Here is a 24,691-nt window from a genome sequence, read left to right on the forward strand (position 1 = left end):
TAGTGTATGAGGCCGCTTGGGAGAAGTGGGCAGCAATTTGGAGAGCCGGGGTTTGAAGAGGACCTTGTGGGCGCATTGCATTACTTTGTTGGTTGAGTCGGGTGGTGGTGGAAAGGTGGTCAATTTCGAAAGTAAATTGTTTTATGGCTGGGATAGCGTTTGATTGTAAGTTTAGGAGCTTGATGGACATCACAAAGAATTTCCTTGTGAGTCAGGCATTGAAGGGTTTTAGGAAGGGGCTTACTGTATGTGATGACACAGCATTTAATCTTAATTATCCAGACGTCTATTTTCAGTAGGCCAGGAGTAATAAGCTATTGTTTGAATGTTGACTGTTGAATTTATGTGTTTTTCTTTGGTTGGTCAAGAAACATAGATTATTGTCATATGAATCATAGACTATTGTTTGAATGTTGACTCTTGAGTTGTTGTTTGCCGCAGCTTATTGTCTGCTATCTTTGATGGACAGGGACATAGGGTAACTGAACAATAGATGTTTGCTAATATGTTGATTACACATTGTATAAGTCCAGATAGTCTGTTGACTTGCAAAACAGAACTTGCAAAACAGAGAAGGACAAATTATGAAGATTGATTAAATACTCAAACAATGAGAGTTAAACTCATCCCACCTCCCCCCTGACCTGTGGATGGCAACACAGACGTGGGTATAAAAAGGGATTTTATATCCTTCTGGAAATGGAGACTCTTTACAAGACCACAGCCAGGAACACTGTACAGGACAGCTGCCAGGACGCAATCGCTCCATCAAGAGGGACACAGATTTGACATTATTTAGGGTTCCAGCTTAAGGCCCTAGCTGGAAGAATACAAATCTGTTCCATTGACCATCACCCATAGATACATTCGGAGAAGCCAGGTTGTGACCCTCCGGTCAACTGGCCCCATGGATATGTTCAAGAAATCCAGGATTGGGACCCACCGGTCTCCTGGCTCCATGGAGACGTTCGGAGAAGCAAGGTTGTGATGCCTGGCTACATACCTCAATGGAATGTAAGCTTGTTGTTACCTCTTCTCTGTGGGTGCCCACAAAAAGTGGTGTGCCATTTGTGGGGGTAGTCAGCCCTGGAAGCCCCGAAGTGGCAGCTGCTCTAATCCCGGCGAGTCAGCGAAAGGGTGAGACTCTGTAATTTTGTACCATCTTGGGTACTTTGCTGGGACTGTTCTATATGCTATTGTCTGTTTTGTGGTTCAATAAAATATTGGCATGCTGTTTTACCCTGACCCTGTGTTGTCTGAGCAGTATTATGCCCACAGGAAAGGAAAGTGGGTGTTCAGTGGGATTCACCCTGGTCCATGCAGTCTCGGGCCAGCAGATGAGAGCACCCACTGACATCTGTGTATCCACAGCTTACAAGAACAGATACTCGTAGGCCAGTTTAATTCAAGCTTTTCGAGGAATTGGAAGTCAGGCTTCTGCAAGTGTGCTATCCACATTTTGAGGAGACTTACAAATTGTGGTTCTGTGCTCCCACCTGGTAAGGGAGCTGGTCCAGTAAGGTGCTACTCCAGTCACAAGTGACGCGCCCCCTGGGGCCGTGGGGTACTCGGTAGTCGGGCCGGTTGGTTCTATTGGAGTAGTCATGGTGGCAGTGACCCGGTCCGTGGCCCAGGGCAGTCAATAAATTAAAGAAAAGAGGGGAATAAAGATTCGTGACGCCATCCGTATTATGCGGCTATAGGTGGCCGCTGCTGCTGTTCAGACCCACTGGGGCTGTTGGTGACACAGCCAAGATAGTTCAGCTCTCTACGGGTAGAGCTAGGCCTCAGGGCAGTTAAAGAGATGAATGTAGATGTTGTTGATGTAGTGCAAGACAGGTGAAGCAGCAATTAAGTCAAGGACACAGTGGGCTGCAGTCTTCAAGTGTTTACTCACAGTTCTTATGATGTTCCAGGTTACAACTGCCAGCAGGTTATAACAGCCCACCGAGTCCTGTGTCCTCCAGGTAAGTGATCCAGCCAACTCTCAGATAACTTGGGTGCACTTGAACGGGACCCCCTTCTTGTATACCTTCCCGGGTCGTCTCTCTGCGCTGGCTCTCACCCTCCTGCCCTGCGCCTCACACACAGTGTCCCGAGCCAGTGGCCGCGGGCCTTGTCGGGTGACGTCCTTTCTGCCCCCTTTGTCCTATATAGCCACCTTTTCAGCGAATGTGTGTGGTTTTGGGCTACGGCACTTGAAGATACCGCAACCTCCGGTTTGCTAGCTGAGTCTTGCAGTCCTCCACTAGTCTGGTGCCGGTCCCCTACTGCGGCCTGATCCCTTCATGAACAGCGTGAACTCGAGCGCATGGGTGGACTCCGCACTTCCCGTGCCCCTAGGATCCTTTCTCTCACTCTGGAGCCTTTCTCACTGCTCCGGTCTTCTCTCCTCACTCCCGGTGACAGACTCCTGTCACCAACTCCTCTCCTCAGACCACCCTTACTGACCTCACTGAACAGAACTCCTTCTAGATGTTTCTACCCTTCTTTTATACTCTACCTTCAGTGCTCCCCTAAACTACGTCCTACACCCACCTCCTCTACTTAGTTCCATCCTCCTGACAGGGACCAGGCCTGTGCTCTCCCTTAGGAGCTATCTGGACCTTCCCTAATGGAGTGATGTAGTGTTGGATGTGAGTGGTTGGGTCCCGGGTAGTGCTCCCTCCTTATCTGAGAGTGGGGTACCACACCTCTGGCTGAGATGCAGTACCTCTGTGGCAACTGGACCCGCAGGGGCGCCACACAAGCGCCGTCATTTTCCTGAACCAGGAGGCGGAGTTACCACGCGTGCAGGGAAATTGTCCAAATGTTGTGGAGCGTTGAGTTCTGGTGTTGTGGGATGTGTGAGGACATGGGATGCCATGTCCCTCACTGATTTCTCTGCCCAGGGAAGATGGGGCGCTGTCTTCCCTGGTTGCTAAGCAATGCAGGACGCTGTTTTGTTTGGCAATAAGCAATGGTGGGATTTTGTCCAGCCTGCTGTTTAAGATAGCAGGGAGTGGCTGTCTGGGGATGATTGGGAGGTAGTCAGCATCTGATCTTTAGGCTATGTGCCCACGATGCAGAAATGCTCAGGATTTTTCCCTGAGCGTTTCTGCATCTCCCTGACAGAAAAAACCGCATACGTATTGTACATGCGTATTGTACATGCGGATTGTACATGCATTTTTCCTGCCAGGGACAAGCGGATGTGAAGCGTTCTTCACTTGCATTTCCGCATGCGGGTTGACAAGCGCTTTCCAAGCGATTTTAGCATCACTTTGAAAGTGCTTGTCAACTTGGTCACACTATATAAATCCATGCAAACAGCATGGATTTATATACTGTGACCGAAAGAATGGTAAAAAATAAAAAAATAAATATATACTTACCTTCCGATGGCCCCCGCAGTCTTGCTTCCCTCCGTTCTCCCTTGCCGGCAGCTCGCGGTACACTGAAGCACCTGCCGATGTCAGCGTCGCGTGACCCGTCACATGACTATGACGTCAGCGCAGGTCCTTCAGTCCATCGCGAACTGCCGGCATGCGAGGAGGAGTGCACCGCGGGCCACCAGAAGGTAAGTATATATTTATTTTTTACTTTATTCTTTTTTTTTTACAGGTTCTATGGTACCCGGGTCCGGAGGAGAGTCTCCTCTTCTCTAGACCTGGGTACCATCCGCACATTAGAACGCATGGAATGCGCATCTACATACACTGTGTGCAGAATTATTAGGCAAATGAGTATTTTGATCACATGATACTTTTTATACATGTTGTTCTACTCCAAGCTGCATAGGCTAGGAGCCAACTACCAATTAAGTAAATCTGGTGATGTGCATCTCTGTAATGAGGAGGGGTATGGACTAATGACATCAACACCCTAAATAAGGTGTGCTTAATTATTAGGCAACTTCCTTTCCTTGTGGCAAAATGGGTCAGAAGAGAGATTTCATGGGCTCAGAAAAGTCCAAAATTGTGAGATGTCTTGCAGAGGGATGCAGCAGTCTTGAAATTTCCAAACTTTTGAAGCATGATCACCGAACAATCAAGCGTTTCATGGCAAATAGACAACAGGGTCGCAAGAAGGGTGTTGGCCAAAAAAGGCGCAAAATAACTGCCCATGAATTGAGGAAAATCAAGCGTGAAGCTGCCAAGATGCCATTCGCCACCAGTTTTGCCATATTTCAGAGCTGCAACGTTACTGGAGTATCAAAAAGCACAAGGTGTGCTATACTCAGGGACATGGCCAAGGTAAGGAAGGCTGAAAAACGACCACCTTTGAACAAGAAACATAAGATAAAACGTCAAGAATGGGCCAAGAAATATCTTAAGACTGATTTTTCAAAGGTTTTATGGACTGATGAAATGAGAGTGACCCTTGATGGGCCAGATGGATGGGCCAGAGGCTGGATCAGTAAAGGGCAGAGAGCTCCACTCCGACTCAGACGCCAGCAAGGTGGAGGTGGGGTACTGGTATGGGCTGGTATCATCAAAGTTGAACCTGTGGGACCTTTTCGGGTTGAGGATGGAGTGAAGCTCAACTCCCAGACCTACTGTCAGTTTCTGGAAGACAACTTCTTCAAGCAGTGGTACAGGAAGAAGTCGGTATCGCTCAAGAAAAACATGATTTTCATGCAGGACAATGCTCCATCACATGCATCCAACTACTCCACAGCGTGGCTGGCCAGTAAAGGTCTAAAAGAAGAAAAAATTATGACATTGCCCCCTTGTTCACCTGATCTGAACCCCATAGAGAACCTGTGGTCTATCATAAAATGTGAGATCTACAGGGAGGGAAAACAGTACACCTCTTGGAACAGTATCTGGGAGGCTGTGGTGGCTGCTGCACGCAATGTTGATCGAAAACAGATCAAGCAACTGACAGAATCTATGGATGGAAGGCTGTTGAGTGTCATCATAAAGAAAGGTGGCTATATTGATCACTAATTTTTTGGGTTTTTGTTTTTGCATGTCAGAAATGTTTATTTCTAAATTTTGTGCACTGATATTGGTTTACCTGGTGAAAATAAACAAGTGAGATGGGATTATATTTGGTTTTTATTAAGTTGCCTAATAATTCTGCACAGTAATAGTTACCTGCACAAGCAGATATCCTACTAAGATAGCCAAATCTAAAAAAAAAAAAACACTCCAACTTCCAAAAATATTAAGCTTGGATATTTCTGAGTTTTTTGGGTTGATTGAGAACATAGTTGTTGATCAATATTAAAAATAATCCTCTAAAATACAACTTGCCTAATAATTCTGCACACAGTGTATACAGTGATGAGTAATTCATGCGTTCTAATGCAAGTGCAAGTCAATGGCGGCGAAAACGCAGCAGTTCTGCAAAATAATTGGTAGTGCTGCGTTTTTTCCGCAATGATAATCTGCAGCGGAAATTTCCGCAGCATGTGCACAGCACATGAGGATTATCATTGGGGAACATGGCAGGCCTTCTACCATGCGTTTTTTAAGTGTTTCCGCAGCGTTTTTGCCGCTGCGGAAACGCTTAAAAAACGCATCGTGGACACACAACCTTAGGAGGGCTATATAATCCTGCTCCCTGCTGAGTCCTTTGCTGTTTATTGCAGTTTCCCATGTAATTGGCGGTTTGTGGTGTTATATTAGGTTTTGCTATTGCAGAAGGGTTTTCTCATTTTCTCTTTTGTTTACGCTTTCTGGGGTTCCTGAAGAAGTACTCACCTAGTCCTAGACTGAGCACCAGCCACGTCACCAGACGCCAGTTGTCCGGCGACTGTGGGCCTGGGAAGGCTCTGTCAAAGTCCCCCTTTCATTTAATGGGACCTGGGTGAAGAGTATTTCCAGCCCTCAAGGGTTCGCCTAGCTGGGCAGCTTGTTCCAAGTGCGCCTGTGGCTCCGCCTTTGCTGGTTTGGTGCCAGTCTTTTTGGGTACCTTTTTGTAGTGCATATCAGTGATGCTATTTTGGTTGGCTTTTTCATGGTCCTTTTTTGGAGCCATGAGGGTTAGGGAATTGGTGTCACCATCCTCGGTTAAAGGGGGCGGTGTGTTGGGCCAGGAAGCGGTACGTGATTCTGTACAATTTTGGGTGCGCTGGTACAAAACAGATCAGACAGCAAAGAGAAAAAGGGTTATGTTGGGTGCATTGAAAGGGTCCTTGATGTGCCAAGTGAAGTGTTTTAAAAATTATTTGGGTTTAGGGGTGGATCAGACAGGCCCATTGTTGAAACACAGGGACGGTTCTTTTTGTGGCGATATCATAATTTATTTGTTCTAAGAACAAATAAATTATGCTGGTTTGCTTTGGGTTTACACAAGTTCTAGATTGTAACTTGGAAGAAAACAGAATTTGATGTTTTGATATGATTCTCGTCCACCAGCAAAAGCTGCTTTTTACCTTTGGAAGACGCAACCGAACAACAGGTCAGGTAAACTTTCATTAAATAATCAGAGTCTGTGCTCTGTCAGGTTATAGATGATGCAAGTGAAAAGGTTTTAACAAGCTCTCGGCAGAAAGAGATGACAACCTCATTGAGAATGTTAAGAGCCGGCTGAGTGGACCACGGCATCATTAGAATCTCGTTCTTGGAATCATAGCATAACCATCTTCCCAATTTACTGAAGAGTAATTCCTGTAACTTATTATTTGTAGTTTTAAGTAGTGCCTTAAAGCCCAATTAAAGTGCCAGGCCCTTTTTACTTCCATTTAGCACAGCTCTGATTGCCCAAATAAGAAGATGAGTGCATTTTTACTTTTCGTCGTCTCATACAAAAACTGCATCAATTAGAGCGCTGCAGTGTTGATTTTTCTATCTCTTTGACTGTTGCACTTGAATGCCTTGTAAAAGCCCCTTTTCTCCTTGTTTACAATCATTTTAATGGAATAAGTTGATTGTGGTGGGTTTAAGATACAAAAGAAAAGCACGGCCGAGCAACCAAACAAACAGGCCTTTTCTGAATAAAACCACGTACATGAAAAGGTCCTCCGAGTTCAGTCTCCTCCCCGCCTTGAGCGAGTCGAAAGGGAATTACATTTTAATTTAAATCAGCAACTTCTCCAATTTTCCTGTTATTTTACAGACCAGTGCCCGTTATCACAAGATACTAGAGAAATATTGGGCGTCCACCTTTACTGGTAGGCATGGCTCATATATTTATAATTGTTAACTTTACAACTTTTAATTTAATTTCAAATATGTCAAACCTGGTACATTTTTTTCTAATAGAAAATAAAATACCAAATAATATTTCATTATTATGATTGGTGTGTTTTTATGTAATAAATTTAGAGTTAATCATTAAAAGGGTTCTCTGATTCGCAAATCTCTACTGTCTTCTGACTTCAAGCTGATGACAATGTGACCTCTCCACCAGCAATCCGCTGTAATGGATGGAAAACCTGTCAGTAAGTATTCAATGTCCCTATAATGTCATCTCAGGGAAAATTATGCATTACACCAGTGTTGGCCAACTAGGGTCCGCGGCACCGTGTGGAACGATGGAACATCTAGGGTGCCACAACACTTCTGTGAAAAATGTCAGTGGGAAAGCATCGCAGAGCGCCAGAACCAAAGGCTCATGGTCCCTGCAATACCGTTGATTTATTAAATTGCCTCCAAGTCTTTAAAATGTGGATATAATTTCATAAAGCAACGGCGCTGCAAGAAGCCTTAATTAGACTCCTGCATCATGCGCTCTTATCTTCGGATGTAAAGTGCTGGCAGTGCAAAAGAGCAGGCGAAACTTGGGGCTGCATGGGAGTAGCTGAGGCGGCGAGTAGGTCTTCGTTTTATTCTAGCTGTCATTGTATCTTTTAAATGGAATCTAACAGCAGGTTTGTACCTAATCTGAGAGCAGGACAATGTAGGGACAGAGACCCTGCTTCCAGCGATGTGTCACTTACTGAGCTGCTTGCTGTAGTTTTGATAAAATCACTGTTTTATGAGCAAGAGATTATCACTAGAGGACTAATGTATCTGCTGCCAGGTAGTCTTCCATATTAATGAGCTCTACATACCACCATCACCAACATTGATTGGCAACTTTCTGCCTATGCACAGTGTAAACAGAAAGCAACCAATCAGTGGTGTGGGCGGGGTTATACAGAGCTCAGTATTCAGACAACTGCTAGATCTGCAGCAGAAAAAACTGGGACTTTATCAAAACTGAAGCAAGCATCCCAGTAGGTGACACATCGCTGGAATCAGGGTCTCAGATCCTACAAAATGCTGCTCTCAAACCTGCTGACAGATTCTCTTTAATACAGATCTATATTCAGGAGGAACAGCGTATATTTTTATAGGTTCAGGAGGTGTATTGTATGTTTTTATATATTCAGGGGGTATGGTGTATATTTTTAAATATTCAGAGGACACAGTGAATATTTTTGTATATATTCATGAGGCACAGTGTATATTTTTAGTCTATCAGCAGGATGATCACATCCACATTTCTATTTGGATGTTCACCGATACCCGATTGAAACTCTGCTGGAATGGTGGATCGGCCACGCCAGAAACAACGATTCACCAAAGTTGCGCTGGCCTCCACAATCGCCAGATCTAACACCTTGCGACTCCTTTCTGTGGGACTACATCAAGGACTTAGCGTATCTTCTCCTCCCCAGCCACAGGATCTGAACGACCAGAGACAACACATCATTGAAACAGTGGAGTCCATATCCGAGGATAAGCTGACAGAACTGGACTACCGCCTAGACATTTTCCATGTCACCGATGGAAATCACTTTAAACCTTTGTAGTGTATAGATAAAACTTGGATAGTGCGTCTCTTCCTGTTAATAAATTTGTGTTATGTTCTCTCATTTTTTACACCAAGGCTATAATTTGAAACACCCTGCATATTCAGGAGACAAAGCATATGTTTATTTTATATTCTGGGGTAGAGCATATATTTTTTTGTATATTCATTTGGTCCAGTGTATATATTTTTTATATTCATGGGGTACAGTATATGTACAGTATACCTCCCAAATATGACCCAGCTACCAGACTAGCTTTCTTGCCAGCTAGCACCACCGAACATCAGCTGACTCTGTGGCCCTAGCCTAGGGACCCTTGTGTAAGTCCAGATCCCTGTACAGGAGTTAAAGGGTGAAATGCCAGGGCAATCCCTGGGTTCTAGGAAACGGATAGCTTGCACCAAAGCTGTTTGTGTAAGCCATTTTTGAGCTGCCAGGTGACGATGAACAGTGCCACTATGACAGCTAGTCCCACATTAAAAGATTTATCATTTAGTCAACCAAATAGTATCCTGCTAAGGACTGATGAGGGGCAAAAACCCTGGAACAGCTTTCTGCAGCTGGGTGCCTTTTCTTTTCAGAGAAGACTCTGGCTTCACTAATATCCTTAGTCATGTTCCAAGAGGGTTGGACACTCACTAATAAGGTGGCCACTGCCAATAAGTGAAATTAGAGATTTCAGGACAGCTGATTTGCAAACTTTTTCTTCCAAGGAGCATTGCGTGGTTTTACTGACCCCATATGCCTCCACAAGGAGAAAGAGTACCCATCAAGACCCACAAAATCCAGGCAGCCATGCAAATATCATCTTTTATGGATTGGTGCTATTATTGTACATATGGCATTGTCAGCTGTGTTCCCGATGATCCGCCGCTCAATGAATGTGCAATCTACTCTTTTACCCTTTTAGTGAGATTAAACAATCACTGCCCATTACCATGTCTAGCCTGTTCGGTGTAATGGCGGATATATAAAACATGGTAATTCAGTATGTACACGCACGTAATTTTATTTAGAACATTTTCATACTATTTAAGGTTACATTGTAGTGACCATATTATTGCACAACATTTATCACATCATATTCACTAATGTTAAGTATCTATGTTAATGGTAAAAAATGTAAAACAAGAAAATATTACCATGATGAACTACTGAAAAGCCGGCACACCGCATCCAGAATTGTATGTAATCTGTGAGGCCAGCGAGAAGTTCTCCTGGTCACATTTAAGGGTACTTTGTATGCAGTCAGAATACATTTAATGTGTATGAGGAAGTGTAGAGCCGCAGCTCGGCAGCTGAATGGCAGCAAGAATGGAGGCTATTTGAATACTGATGTGTCCCTCACATTCTCCTATTTCCATTAATGACATGCTCATCAAGAGCAGACAATAGGGCCGGCTGCCTGCGCCTGTCACACTGTGCAGGTCCTGGCATTGCCAGCTTGTCACTCCCCGGTTGCTTTTAGAGACCAGCAAGCTAATAAGAAGTGTTCTAAGCAGACAGGTGCTTCCGCTGCTGGGACATGCTCCATTTTCTCCCGCAAGCCCACCTCTTCCTCTGTTTTCAGGTTTGTGACAGACACCATGAAATGCTGAAATTAAGACCCATCATCTTGTGCTGCCGCCTCTGGTAACAGCAGAAAAGCTTCATATCATTAGACAATATATAGTGATGGCCAAAGTTCTCCAGGTGGTGTCCAGTCTAAGACATGACATGAAATAAATGAGACATTTTACACAACTTGATATTGTAGTTATACATTGCAGCTCCAAGTGTAGGTAACTATCAGGATATTATCAGATATTAGAATTTTTGTTTTTATCTTCATCAATAAAAGTGTCATTTTTAATTTATTTTTATCAACATGTTGTTTTTACTTTCTACATTCCATCCATTTCTTAATAATTTAACAGATTTTACCTGCAGGAAGAGCTGACAGGTTACTGCAAGCAGCTTTATTATTGAGTTCTATGTATAAACAGTATTCAGTAGCTCCCTCTTCTGGTGGTTGCAAGTGGACAGCATTTTATATTAAGGGGGTTTGGAAATCTGTACCAGAAAATTAGAGCTTCAAAAGTTATAAAGAACTTAAAACAAAACACAGCTTAACTACATCTTGCTCTGAAAAATACGGACTGACAGCAGAGTGAAGTGTCAGGTTACACTTTTCAATATACTTTATGGAGAAGGGGGAATCAGGAAACTGGCAGAGTGAGACACAGAAAGATCGTGCTGAGCTTTCTCATAAGTCTTTAATTTTACCCCACAGCTTGATTCACATAGACACAGTTCAGTATTGCTGTATAATTATGTATGTGCTGTGATGTGTATGGGAGAGGCCATAGCAGCTTGTCTCCTCCCACCAGATCAGAGTCAATTGCAAATTAAAAATATAGTCTGCACAATGGGAAACTGGTGAAAATGCAGGATATAAGTTATATCAAGACCAGAAATAGTGCTAATCCTCATGAACAGGTGTGTAGATGATGGTTTATTCTCTAAAGTTTCTTAAAAGTATAGTTTCCCTTTAAGTCCCATAAAAACATCACTGCAACAAATTAAAGATTCTCTCATTAGGGTAAAGTCCGACAAGCAGAAAAGTTGTTTGAATAAATAAGAAGTTGTAATGCTGTCATTTAAGTGTTTTATTTCCAACTGAACAAAGCCTTTTTCAAATGAGGACTTGGTGGAAATCAGCTAATGTCCACGGATTTGACAACAGAAACCCATAACAATTAGGTAATTGTATTGGACGCTGGAGGAAAAGTGTGGTATTAGTTGGTGTCCAGTCAAATAAATAGGAGTTTATTTAAGATTTGTTCAATAGGAGTTACTGTTGGCACACACTGACTGACTTACTCAGTAATACAAACCACTTCCATCTTCAAGACTTTTTTCATGCTGCTCCATTTCTCTGGATTTTGCTTACCAGAGCAGTCCAATTCTTTCATAACATCCACAGTCTAGTGTGCCAATAAACCTTTCACATTCCCTAATATGACTCCTTTCCTTTTGGCCCCCTATAATTTTGCATTATTCCTTAGAATCCTACCCCTTCATCTACTATACATACTGCCCCCATCGATTTAAAGAGTGGAAATAAGTGTTTTTGTAATTACCTTGTGTTTTGATTCTTGCCTGTGAGCGGCGCTATCGCTGACTGCTCACTAGGCATCATGTGACCTCGGCTGACATCTGCTGATATCACGTCAAGCTACGGCTGGAACCAGGCGTGACCCAGTGACGAGCACCCCCCCCTGCTTGATGGGCTGTGGGGGGGTTTCATCGCGCGCTCTCTCCTCTGCATTCATTGGGAAAGCGCGCCAGTCACTCAGATACGTGTGATGCACAGAGTCTGGCTTACAGACTATTGATGACGCCCATACTATTAGATCAGGCGGGTTGTCCAGCACTATATAAGTGCACCCCACATGACCAACACCCCAAATCACCCAACTCAAGTAAAGGGCCTGGCTGCACCCTGCAAAAAGATGGAAAAATGAGATGAAAAAAATGATGTATAAAATACATGAGGTATTGGTCGATATTTTGGACAAAATATGCAAGCTCGCAACCGACGTCAAGGGTCCTCATACTTGCGAATCCTAACATTAATTAAGTGTAACCTCTTTAATGTACTTTATAGTTGTAAAAAGGATTAATGACTCGTGCAGCATTATTCCCCTAATTTTATAAAAGATTCGTACAAAGCAAGCTCTTTTTATCTTTCATGTCATCCATGTTTCCTCATAGATTGTAAGTTCCAAGTACTGAATTGTTTATTACTTTGTGACTATGTGACGTCCGAACTGTAAAGTGCTACAAAATATGTTGGCGCGATATAAAGATTATTATTAAACTTATTTTTTTCAGACGCAAGCCTATTTTACATTTTTAAAGAGAATCTGTCACCAGGTTTTTGCTACCTCATCTGAGAGCAGCATAATGTAGTGATAATGTAGCATTTCAGTGATATATGACACAATCAGAGTTCTTAGACGTAGCATGTAGCATAGCTCAAAAGCTAACCCTGCCCACACCAGGCTCTCTGTGTACATTGCCTATTGACAGTGAGTTGCTTATCAGAGGAGGGGGTGGAGTCGGACCAGGTCTCACCTGCACTGTGGTCAGGGCAATGATAATCTCCTACTGATAAAATCTTCATTTTATGTAAACAACAGCACACAGCCTAGTAAGTGACACATTGCTGAATTCAGTGTCTCATCTACTACTTCATGCCGTCCTCAAAATACATAGAAAAAACCTGCTGACAGATTCCCTTTAATGTGATATTATGTCAATACCAATATAGTATGGCTTAAACTGTTCTGTAGTCACTGAAGACTTGGCGCATCAATTGCAGCCTAATAGAAGTCCCATCAAGTCTCAGGGTTTCAACAGCCTCTACTCTGGATTGTGTGTATGTTACTTGAATAATTCTTTAATTATAAAATGTAAAGTTTCATTCAAAATCGATGACCTAGAATTCTGCATTTTTTTGTTAATTCATGATGAATTTAATATTAAATTTACAAGTATAATGTTTAAATACAAAGAAAAAGAGAGAGCTCACCAGCACATCAGACTTCATTTGGATAATTGTATATTTTAATGATTTTAATTAATGCTATATTTGTAGAGTGATCATCAGAAGCGCAGTTAATGGCCTGATGACGCATTTCACATTAGGAAGCTTCTTAACCCTTTAACCATGCAACTAATTTTTGGCTTTTAGGATTACAAGATTTGTTCTACCTTGTCTGATTTTAGAGGGGTTTTCCAGGCTTAAGATAGTTGACGCGCCCCCTGGGCCATGGGGTACTCGGTAGCCGGGCCGGTCGGTGCTGGGGGTGTCACGGTGGCAGTGACCCGGTCCGTGACCCAGGGTGGTCAATTAAAGGCAAAATAAAAAAGGGAATAAAGGTTTTAGAGATAATGTTTGTGACGCCACCTGTGGTATGCAGCTATATAGGGCCGCCGCTGCGGTGCAGATCCACCAGAGCTGATGGTGACGCAGCAGAGTTGGTTCAGCTCTCCACAGGCAGAGCTAGGCTCCAGGGCAGTATTTTAATAATTGTGGAGGTAGATGTTGTTGGTGCAGTGTAATGCAGGGCTGAGGGTGCAGATAATGACCAGACAACAAATTAATGGTGGTTTCCTCTATTTTTACTTGCGGTTTGTCAAAGCAGACCGGGGCACGGGTACTAGCTGATAGTGGAGGTCCGGGCGGCCTGGAAGCAAGTTGGTGATCCACCTCGCCAGGTGGAGTTGTTCGCTCTGTGCTATTCTCTTTGGCCCTGCTGCTTGAAGCTATACTGCGGCCCTCGTCCCTGAGTAAAAGTCTTTTTCCTCACCCGTATGGCAGGCAGCTGGGGCCTTCTTTAAGTGTCACTCCCACGTGGCGGTGCTGGGCCCTATGATGCTGCTGAGCCACCGGGCATCTGGTGGGGCCAGAAGACCTGCAGTCTCCTGGCCTCCGGATTTAGCTGCTGGGCCTTCAGTGCCTCAGTGCCCCACAACCACGGACTCCGGTGTCCGGTTCCTCTGCGCTCCCTCTGGGGTGAGCTTGTCCACAGCTCCCTTCCCCAGGTCCTTCGTCGTCGTTCTCCTGTCTACAACTCCTCTCAACTCACTCTTACTAACCTCCGCCTCCAGATTCCAGGTTAATGGGGAGGAGCTCCCCCTTCTGGTCTGGAGCCAGGAAAGTGTTGTATGCTGGTATACCTGATTAGGGGACCCTTCCTTGCTTCCAGGCATGGCATCACCCCCTGTGAGGGAGGCAATGCCACTGTGGCAACCGGACTCCTGGGGTGCCACATATTGATGACCTATTCTCAGGCCCAGAGGTGGTGCTGGTGGTTCGTGGATCCACTGTGCCACAGAGGTCGGCTTACCTAGGAAGGGGCGTAACTAAGCGGCTACCTGGTGTTCACTGGAGCGCCTGATGGTGGAGTCAGGCTGCAGGTAGCTGCCAGGTACCACTCCTAGACAGTCAAGTCCTCTATACTGCAGCTGCTTACCCCAGGGATCAGGTACGCTGACACGGACTGGACTTGGAGTAACTTGGCAGGACAGGGTATGGAGTCAGTTCAGACTTCACAAGCTCTGGGTCTTCGGGCATAACGGATACTGACATGGAGTCACAGACAGGGTTGGATTCGGATACTGGTATTACAGTCCGGACAACACGGAGTACTGGGATAGGTACAAAGTTCAGACACACAGGTCTTGGGTACTGGTTCAGGTACCGCCATTGTGGTTTCTGGTTCAGAGACTGGTCGCACATGGACCAGGGCTTTAAGTTCAGGGCTTGGCCATGCAAGGACCAGAGGTTCGGGTTTAGGACCTGGCCACACATGTTCCAGGGGTCCGGGTTTAGGACCTGGCCGTACATGGACTAGGGGTTCGGGTTCAGGGCCTGGCAGCATAAGGACCAAGGGTCCGGATTCAGGGCCTGGCCACACAAGGAACAGGATTTCAGGTTCACGGCCTAGCCAAACAAGGACCAGGGGTTCGGGTTCACACTTAACTACACGGAAGGATGGACCTGGCACCATACAGTTGCACAAGCACTTTACTCAAGGCACTATAGGGGTTGCTCAGGCACCTCCCTATTGGGCAGTGTGCCTTTTATACAAGATGACTCCCAGCTATTGGCTGGGGGCATCTTTGCAGATGTGTGCAATGCCCCTTTAGGGACATGAGAGCATGCTGCCGGAAAGCCTGTGTGGCGGGCACAGGAGCAGGGGAACAGGAATGCAAAGAGACAAGATGGGACCATGCTGCATGGCCTGGGTGGGGAGTATGTTGGCGTCCCTGCATGGAGGGAGAAGAGGAACCATGCAGGGGCGCCGGCATTGGTATTACACCTATCCATAGAATAGGTCATCTCTCTTAGATTGGTGGGGGTCTAACACACAACAACCCCACCAATCAGTTGATATCAGCTTTGGATGTTAACAGTGAATGGGGTCCAACAGCGCAGCTCAATTTACAGCATGGGTGGGAAACCTCAGGCCCAAGGGTCATTTACAGCCCGCGATGACCTTTTCTACAGCCTCCAGATAGATTCCCAGGGACCACAGTGCTTGGGCCGGCAGTAGTATTTTGATAGCCATTGACGTTTTCATTTCTTCTTGCTTTGTGAGAACAAGCATAAAGAATTCACTACTGAATGCTGAGGCACGTGCAATAAAAGATTACAATCTGACACCAGTGCCAGTGTCAAGACTTACTTTGTGGGCGGAGTTAGCATGCAATTTCTATGGCCCCCGATGGATGGCTTAAATATCCAAATGGTCCTTGGCAGAAAGAAGGTTCCTCACTCCCCAAATCACGATACAAAGGGAAGATGGATGGGGTCATGTATCGCGAGATTTTGGCCAACAACCTCCTTCCTTCAGTAAGCGCATTGAAGATGGGTCATGGCTGGGTCTTCCAGCAAGACAATGACCCAAACCATACAGCCAATGCAACAAAGGAGTGGCTCAAAAAGAAGCACAGTAAGGTCATGGAGTGGCCTAGCCAGTCTCCAGACCTTAATCCCATAAAAAACTTATGGAGGGAGTTGAAGCTCCGAGGTGCCAAGCGACAGCCTCTAAATCTGAATGATTTAGAGATGATCTGCAAAGAGGAGTGGACCAAAATTCCTCCTGACATGTGCGCAACCCTCATCATCAACTACAAACAACGTCTGACTGCTGTGCTTGCCAACAAGGGTTTTGCCACCAAGTATTAAGTGATGTTTGCCAGAGGGATCAAATACTTATTTCTCACTGTAAAATGCAAAAAAAATTATCTAATTTATACAATGTGAAACAATTTTGTTTATTTTTTTTTACATTCTATCTCTCAATGTTAAAATTCAACTACACTTAAAATTATAGACTGTTCATGTCTTTGTCAGTGGGCAAACTTACAAAAACAGCAAGGGATCAAATTCAAATACTTATTTTCCCCACTGTAGTATAATGGCCCCACATAGTCCTCCATACAGTATAGTGGCCCCACAGAGTGCTCCATACAGTATAATGGCACAACATAGTGTTCCATACAGTATAATAGCTCCACATAGTGCTCCATATAGTATAATGACCCCACATAGTCCTCCATACAGTATAATGGCCCCACATAGTCTTCCATACAGTGTAATGGCCCCACATAGTCCTCCATACAGTATAATGACCTCACATAGTGCTCCATACAGTATGATGGCACCACATAGTGCTCGATACATTATAATGGCCCCTATAATGACCCTACATAGTCCTCCATACAGTATAATGGCCCCACATAGTGTTCCATACATTATAATGGCCCCACATAGTCCTCCATACAGTATAATGGCCCCACATAGTTCTCCATATAGTATAATGGCCCCACATAGTCCTCCATACAGTGTAATGGCCCCACATAGTCCTCCATACAGTATAATGACCCCACATAGTGCTCCATACAGAATGATGGCACCACATAGTGCTCGATACATTATAATGGCCCCTATAATGACCCCACATAGTCCTCCATACAGTATAATGGCCCCACATAGTGTTCCATACATTATAATGGCCCCACATAGTCCTCCATGCAGTATAATGACCCCACATAGTGCTCCATACAGTATAATGACCCCACATAGTCCTCCATACAGTATAATGACCTCACATAGTGCTTCATACAGTATGATGGCACCACATAGTGCTCCATACATTATAATGGCCCCACATAGTCCTCCATACAGAATAATGGCCCCACATAGTGCTCCATACATTATAATGGCCCCACATAGTGCTCCATACAGAATAATGGCACCACATAGTGTTCCATACATTATATCCAGAATGCCGATACAGTTCAAAGTTCAATGCCGTGTGGGGAGCCTGTCTGGCGTCGCGGGCCAAATATACTCGTCCTGTGGGCCAGATTTTGCCCACGGGCCAGAGTTTGTCATACATACTCTAGTGACTCCCTGCCAGGGATTCAATGGCTGCCATATTGGTTTTCATTTGATTTTCATCTGTCAATTATATAAACAGATATAACAAAAATGGAGGAATGATATTTTCTGCAGCAAATTTAAGTGGTCATTTTTATTTTCTGAATTCTTGGTGAAATGTTTTTTATTTTCTTAGCCACCAAGTTGAATTTTCATTACATTGTAAAAATATAGATTTCCTTTTTTTTGGTATCCTAAAGAAACAGCGTCAGCGTCATGAATCAGTCAGCAGACTCGTGAGCGCCATATAATTTAGTGTACGTAATATGTTATTCCCTATATAATTTACAAGACATTATCAAGAATAAGCACATTCATATTAATCAGCTCCTGCAAGGACACACGTCATCGATATATCTTCCAAGAGGGACAATAATATTAAATATATGTGAGCAGCATCTGGTAACGCTGTTTACATAAAGTTTCCTAAAATATACTATGGTGAGCTGGAGTAATGGAGGATGCCGGCCCTGCCGAGCCGTGGATTTAATGGCATAATGGCCAGAGAAATCTTCTATGAGCCCGAGAGCTACAGACTAAACTTACAACATAAAACCCCCCTCCTGTCATTTTTTATAGTAACAGTAAAACATTTTATTGAATTTATGAGCTACATAATAGCCACGGAGAATGTAACTTGAATTAGGACCAACTCTCAAGTATAATGTCAACTATAAACCCTTCTATTGCCCTGCTCCTTCCGCTTTTACACTCACTTTTTTATTTTACCAAGGGACTGCATTACCATCAAATTCTTCATCATGCTGCCAGCCAATGAGTTCAACACACGCATAAATTCCTGCGCTTTCCTCCAGCACAAATCTCGCACAAAGCGCAGGGACAATGCAGAAGCAATTGGCTTAACCCATTCATGGAACTGTCCTGATGAGGACATTGATGACAGATATGTGATAAGGAAGAAAGTATGTTTCTCAATAGGGTTAAGAAAAATATATAAGAATTTAAAATATATGTTTCATTGTGCATAGAAAAAAAATGTAAGAAATTAAATCTAAACAAATTAACTAAATACAGAGTTTCAGATTCATTCTAAAGTCAAAACGACCTCATGTAGAAATAAGACACATATCTTATGTATTTGTAACACAGATACGGTATATAAAACAGTTCTAGAACTCCTATAGAGTCACATGTGCAATATAAAATAAAGCTATTTTTTTTTTCTGCAACTGTATTCACCATATTTTGACGCAAAATTGCAACACCTATATTAATTCATTAATTTATTTTACTTGATTATATAGCGCCAAAGTGCTTTACAGACATCTATATAACCAAAGTAAGTATGCAACCATTTATGCAAATATAAAAAAAATCTAAAAATAAAAATGTATTCAACACTTAAAAAGTAAAAGGAATTTATAATTTAAAATTGCCGTAGTCTCTCAATTAATTCTTATTTAAAGAAATAGATTGGGGACCATTGGACAACCATCGATGATGTGAGTTTTATAAGATTCATAGCAAAAAAAATAGGAGAAAAGGGTCCAATCAACCAAATATGCAAGATCCGTGCCACAGGAAAAAGTCAGGAGAAAAATTTCCAGCCTCCAAATCTTCATAAAAAACACTCTATATTAAAAAAAATATGAAAAAATTCACAAGTCCAGTTACTGGCTGTTACAAGCAAACGCATTTCAGACTGCGGTCTATAATCATTGTATATTAGCAATATATATGCAATATTTAGTCTGAAACGCGTTTGCTTGTAACAGCCAGTTACCGGACTTGTGACTTAATACATTTTTTTCAATAGTGTTCTTCACGAAGATTTGGAGGCTGGAATTTTTCTCCTCACTTATAGGATCCATAGGTATCTATTTATTATGTTGCACAATAAGCATAAAGAAAAAGTTTTTACTACCGGAAAATAATTTAAAACAGTTCAGTGGAAAATGTTCCTTTATTTTTGTGCTGACAGTGAATCTATTACTAGAGGCATCTATGAGAAGCCTATGGGGAATCAGGACAGTGGGGGAAGAAACTTGCAGGAATGGTAAAAAATAGGTGCTGGTAGCCCTTAAGGAGTGCTGAGCGCTTGTTCTCTTCACAGGGACTGCAGCTGTGTCAAACAAATCTGGTTTAGTGGCTTTAAAATATTATTCAGGGGGTCTTCAGTGATGACCACAATATTACATGGACATGACCCATCCAAATCTACTCCTGCTTCGTCTGTAAAAGGATAAATTTAATAAATGTATCCAGGGTGAATCTGGATTTATAGTCCACAGCTGCATTCACAATTCTGCTAGTTGTTATTGGAGACAGTGAAGCTTGCTGATAGATCTTTAGCTCTGCTGTAATACGGTGCTTTATGCAGCATTTCATTCTTCACATTAGTTTTCCTACAACAGATTATTGTGCTATACAATGCAAATAGCATGCAAACTACTGAAGCAAGCTCTGTGCAGACATTGAGCCAACAGGAAACGCAAAAAGTTATGACCTTAGTACAATCTGAATTGTGAATCCAACACAGAAGGATATTGGGTTGTAATAGGACATGTTAAATAATGAATGCATAGTACTGGAAAAAAATACCCAATTTTAATTCTAGATTGTATATAAATGATAACAACATCAAAGGTGGACATGAGTGTTAACAGAATTATATTTGTCAGTTTTATGGCTGTAAACTCACACTTATCATTTTAAGGCAGTGTACACCTTTGACAAGGAAATTTTTTTTTCTCCATATGGTAGTTGTTAACTTTAGTTGATATAATTCATTTTCATTCCTTTTCAGACCCCCAGATATGCAGTTTGCCACATGATCCATTTTTCAAATTTTTCTTTTGTACGAGTATCTTTCCCAGGAATACAGGCTCGATGTGAGCTCTGTGTGTATCCAGGGTACTCCTATATTCACTTGCATTCATGTATCAGCACTGCTTTTATCCTGTGCTTATTTCTTCTTCCTTAGCTTTAGCTCATTTCCCTGCCCTCCCTGAGACTGTAGATACTTGCTCCCCTCTCCTGGGTGCAGAGATTTGTGCACAAACCCATTACTGAGAAAAAGAGAGATGAAGAGCAGATGAGAACTGTCATAACTGGGCATAAGCTCTGACAGATTTATAACATTTTTGCAGATTGTTCAGCTGTATAAAGGACTTACAAAAACTCTGCAGCAGCAGCAGAATGATAGAAACTTTTAATGAAGACTATTTAGAAAGTTGCATGCACGGAGCAATAAATAATAAAAAAACATTCTATGTGAAGTCCTTAAATAGCACAAAGTAGAAGCTCAATAAGTGATATTTTATACTAGACCTGGTTGGTTGACCTTGACTAAAAGGGGTATACCCACAAAAATGTATAATTCATTCACAGGATAAGGGTTCGCTCAGACTTGCCTATATATATATACATATATATATAAAAAATCGGACCATTCTGATCCAGGAGAATGGGACGATTTTTTATCACTTGTCATAAATGTGCTATCTGTATACAATCCATTTTTTTACTCAGAAGTTATTAATCTTTTACAGGACCATTTACAGTTTCCTTTGTTATAGAATTGTAATGTATCCGTAAAAACCGATTGTTATACTGATGGTCCGTATGACATCTGATTTTTTTCTCGCACTGTCCGATTTCGAAGTGAAATTGCAGCACACTGTGATTTTTTTTGTCATGCCGAATACAGCTGAGAAAAAATATGCAAATCTGCACAGCCTCATTGAATAACATTGGTCCGAGTGCTATCCAATTTTTTATCTGATTGCATTCGTCTGTTTTATATGTACGTGAACCCTAAATTATAAATATATGAGCACTTAAAAGGGGTCTCAGAAACTAAAATTTAATCCTAAATGAATCTCTTTTCTAATATACTTTAATTAAAAAGTCACTATCGTTCAGTCAATACTCTGTCTAACTTGATTTATTTTTTCTTAGTACTTCCTGTGTAATGACGCTTCATTTGAGAATCCCAGTGTTTTTTAAATGAGTCGTCATCAGGGGGCAGATGCTGCGGGCACTGATGCAGCCACTGCCCTACCCTGAAATGAAGTGTCATCAGTGACATCCGCTTCAGGGGCCGGGCTAGTCCCTGCTCTACTGACCATCTGTAGGTGGTCAATTCTGACATATACTCAGTAGGATCTTGTCATTGTGTACTGTTCTTCTCAGTGCACAGTGACAGTGCGCTCTCTCGCCAGCTCTGATGAGAAGTGATGAACTGGCAAGAGAGCGCACTGTCAGTGTGCATTGTAAGAAGATAGCCATCAAGCAGAGACCACCGCCACCCCCTTCAAGTGAACAAACACCCCCCCAAATTTTTTCCTTTAAAAAAGAATGTATTTGCTTCAATCTACATCATTGTAGAAATACAAACCTTCAGCATATATGCACTTTGTAACCACTTTAACAGATAATAGTCCCACAATCACCATAGGGTATATATTTTTCTTTACCGGTAACAAAAGTATTAATCTGCCTTTTATCTCTTCCTACTTTGGGATCATACTCTCTGCAGAATTTTTTTTTCTTTAAAGGCTAATAAAACAGGATTGGTGAAACAAAGCTATAAGCCGATTCTGTCTGAAATCCATGTCATCTCATCAAAAAAGAAGAAACAGACCATTTCCATGTCTGGCCTGACAGTAACGCCTGAACTGGCAAGAGTGCAATTCCATTTGATTTATAGAATAACTGTGTGACAAACGATGACAAAAATAAACTTTTACTGCTCCGAGCTTCTCCTTTATTTATGAAATTTGGCCATGTAGTGAAATCTTTTATCTGCAAGTTGTAACACGGAGAGGAAATGAGCAATTATGATGAGGTAATAGTAATCCGGCGGTATAGGCCGAGTCAGTTGGAAATGGATTGAAGGAGGATAAGCACCGCACCATGATAAATGTGAACATTGCTTTGCTGACAGATGATCTAACAGGTGTTCATAACAACTATATAAGAGGATTTATTTATGACCAGCCACAGCCGCAGCAGTGTAAATCAAACAGAGCAGCTGCACTCCACTGAAACAAACTCCCTGATGGAAGCACCGAGCAAAAGCCCACAACAATTCATTCTAGAATCTCAATCATCAAATAACAAGTCTCACCTAATCTCGCTCCCGCGGATAAACCACAATTACTATCAATTAAAAACTTTTTTTGTTGTCGTATGAAACTTTTAAAGGGAAAATTATAATGTGCATGTGCTTTGGGTACTCAGCCCGCCATGTTGGTACATGAACCACCACTCAGGAACTTTATTCGATAATGCATGGAAAAAAAACAATTATGAATATAGATTTCTTGTTCTTGTTGCAATGATCTGGGTACGGTCCAGTAATAAGGGCCAAAGGCCAAAACATGAAATAAAAGATCACTGATGACCAAGTAGACTGTACGTTCTCCCGGGATTTGTGCGGGTTTCCTCCGGGTTCTCCCCACACTCCAAACACATACTGATAGGGAATCTAGTTTGTGAGCTCCAACGGGGACAGTGCCGATAATGTATCTAAAGCTCTGTGGAATTAATGGCGCTATATAAGTGAGTAAAAATTAAATTATCATAAAATATGGCTTAGAGGTCAACTGGGCCCCACTAATAAGTAACCCCATAGTTTGTGGTGAGGTTGAATACATGAAAAGTAGCCTGTTGTCTTTGTTACACAAATACCCAATTTCAAGCTGGTACTGTTGTGGAAAGTTTTCCAATTCTAGCCTAGACTTTCGTCACAGGCTTCTCACCCCACCAGTACCCTACACTGTGAAGAAGGAATTGTGGATATTCCGCACTGCTGGTAGGTAGAATAGAAAATCCAGGCACACAGGATAGGTATGCGTTTTTTTTTTATATGTTGATATGTTTTTTTTGTCCTGAAGTAGTATTTAAAATTTGAAACGCGTTGACAAATAAAAGAAAAGCATACCTATCCTGTGTGTACCTGGATTTTTACCTACCAGCAGTGCAGAATATCCACAATTCCTTCTTCACATTTATATCTGGTCTGAGAATTCATGCTCTAATATTGTTGTGTGATCACATCTTAACCAGGTTAGCATAACCTTTATATCTTTTTAACAAATTTTACCGGATAAAACCCTATGGCGCTTTTTTTCCTGCTCCCTAGCTTTCTACCAGTACCCTGGCATATGGAATGTCAGCAGAAAATAAATTCCCACCCCATCCTGTCAGGTCAGATAGTAAGAATGCTTAGCAATCAAATACAAATTACTTTTTTTTTTTTTTTTTACATTAATGCATGTATTTAGGACGAAAAATCATATTTACAATGTGGGTTTCATTAATAATGTTGTACTGTTGGGCATTTGCAGGTCTTTTATTTTCATGCACATTAAACTTTGATGTGGTGTGTGGTCATCTACAGGTGCATCTCACTAAATTAGAATATCATCAAAAAGTTAATTTATTTCAGTTCTTCAATACAAAAAGTGAACCTCATATATTATATAGAGTCATTATAGAGTGATCTATTTCAAGTGTTTATTTATGTTAATGTTGATGATTATGGCTTACAGCCAATGAAAACATAAAAGTCATTATCTCAGTAAATTAGAATACTTTATAACACCAGCCTGAAAAATGTTTTTTAAATCTGAAATGTTGTCCTACTGAAATGTGTGTTCAGTAAATTCATTCAATACTTGGGCGGGGCTCCATTTCCATCAATTACTGCATCAATGAGGCGTGGCATGGAGGCGATCAGCCTGCGGCACTGCTGAGGTGTTATGGAAGCCCAGGTTGCTTTGATAGCAGCCTTCAACTCATCTGCATTGTTGGGTTTGGTGTCTCTCATCTTCCTCTTGTCAATACCCCATAGATTCTCTATGGGGTTAAGGTCAGGCGAGTTTGCTGCCAATCAAGCACAGTGATACTGTTGTTTTTAAACCAGGTACTGGTACTTTTGACAGTGTGGACAGGTGCCAAGTCCTGCTGGAGAATGAAATTTCCATCTCCAAAAAGCT

At 42.4% G+C, this 24,691-nt stretch overlaps 1 protein-coding gene across 2 annotated transcripts in view; it reads right to left on the bottom strand.

Moving 5' to 3' along the window:
- The window catches only part of AP3B1 (adaptor related protein complex 3 subunit beta 1), a 579,624-nt gene that overhangs the window by 294,253 nt on the left and 260,680 nt on the right, over nt 1-24,691 (bottom strand). Inside the window, exon 27 of one of the 2 annotated variants that reach the window (XR_012320502.1) lies at nt 9,871-10,432. The exons of the other annotated variant lie outside the window; for it this stretch is intronic. The gene's annotated coding sequence lies outside the window, so the exon portion shown is untranslated. The remainder of the gene's footprint in view (nt 1-9,870; nt 10,433-24,691) is intronic. 2 annotated transcript variants of the gene reach the window in all.

This window comes from Phyllobates terribilis, unplaced genomic scaffold, assembly GCF_046119375.1.
Source record: "Phyllobates terribilis strain yellow unplaced genomic scaffold, ASM4611937v1 Scaffold_1__5_contigs__length_1240528914, whole genome shotgun sequence".
In the NCBI taxonomy this organism is placed as follows: domain Eukaryota; kingdom Metazoa; phylum Chordata; class Amphibia; order Anura; family Dendrobatidae; genus Phyllobates; species Phyllobates terribilis.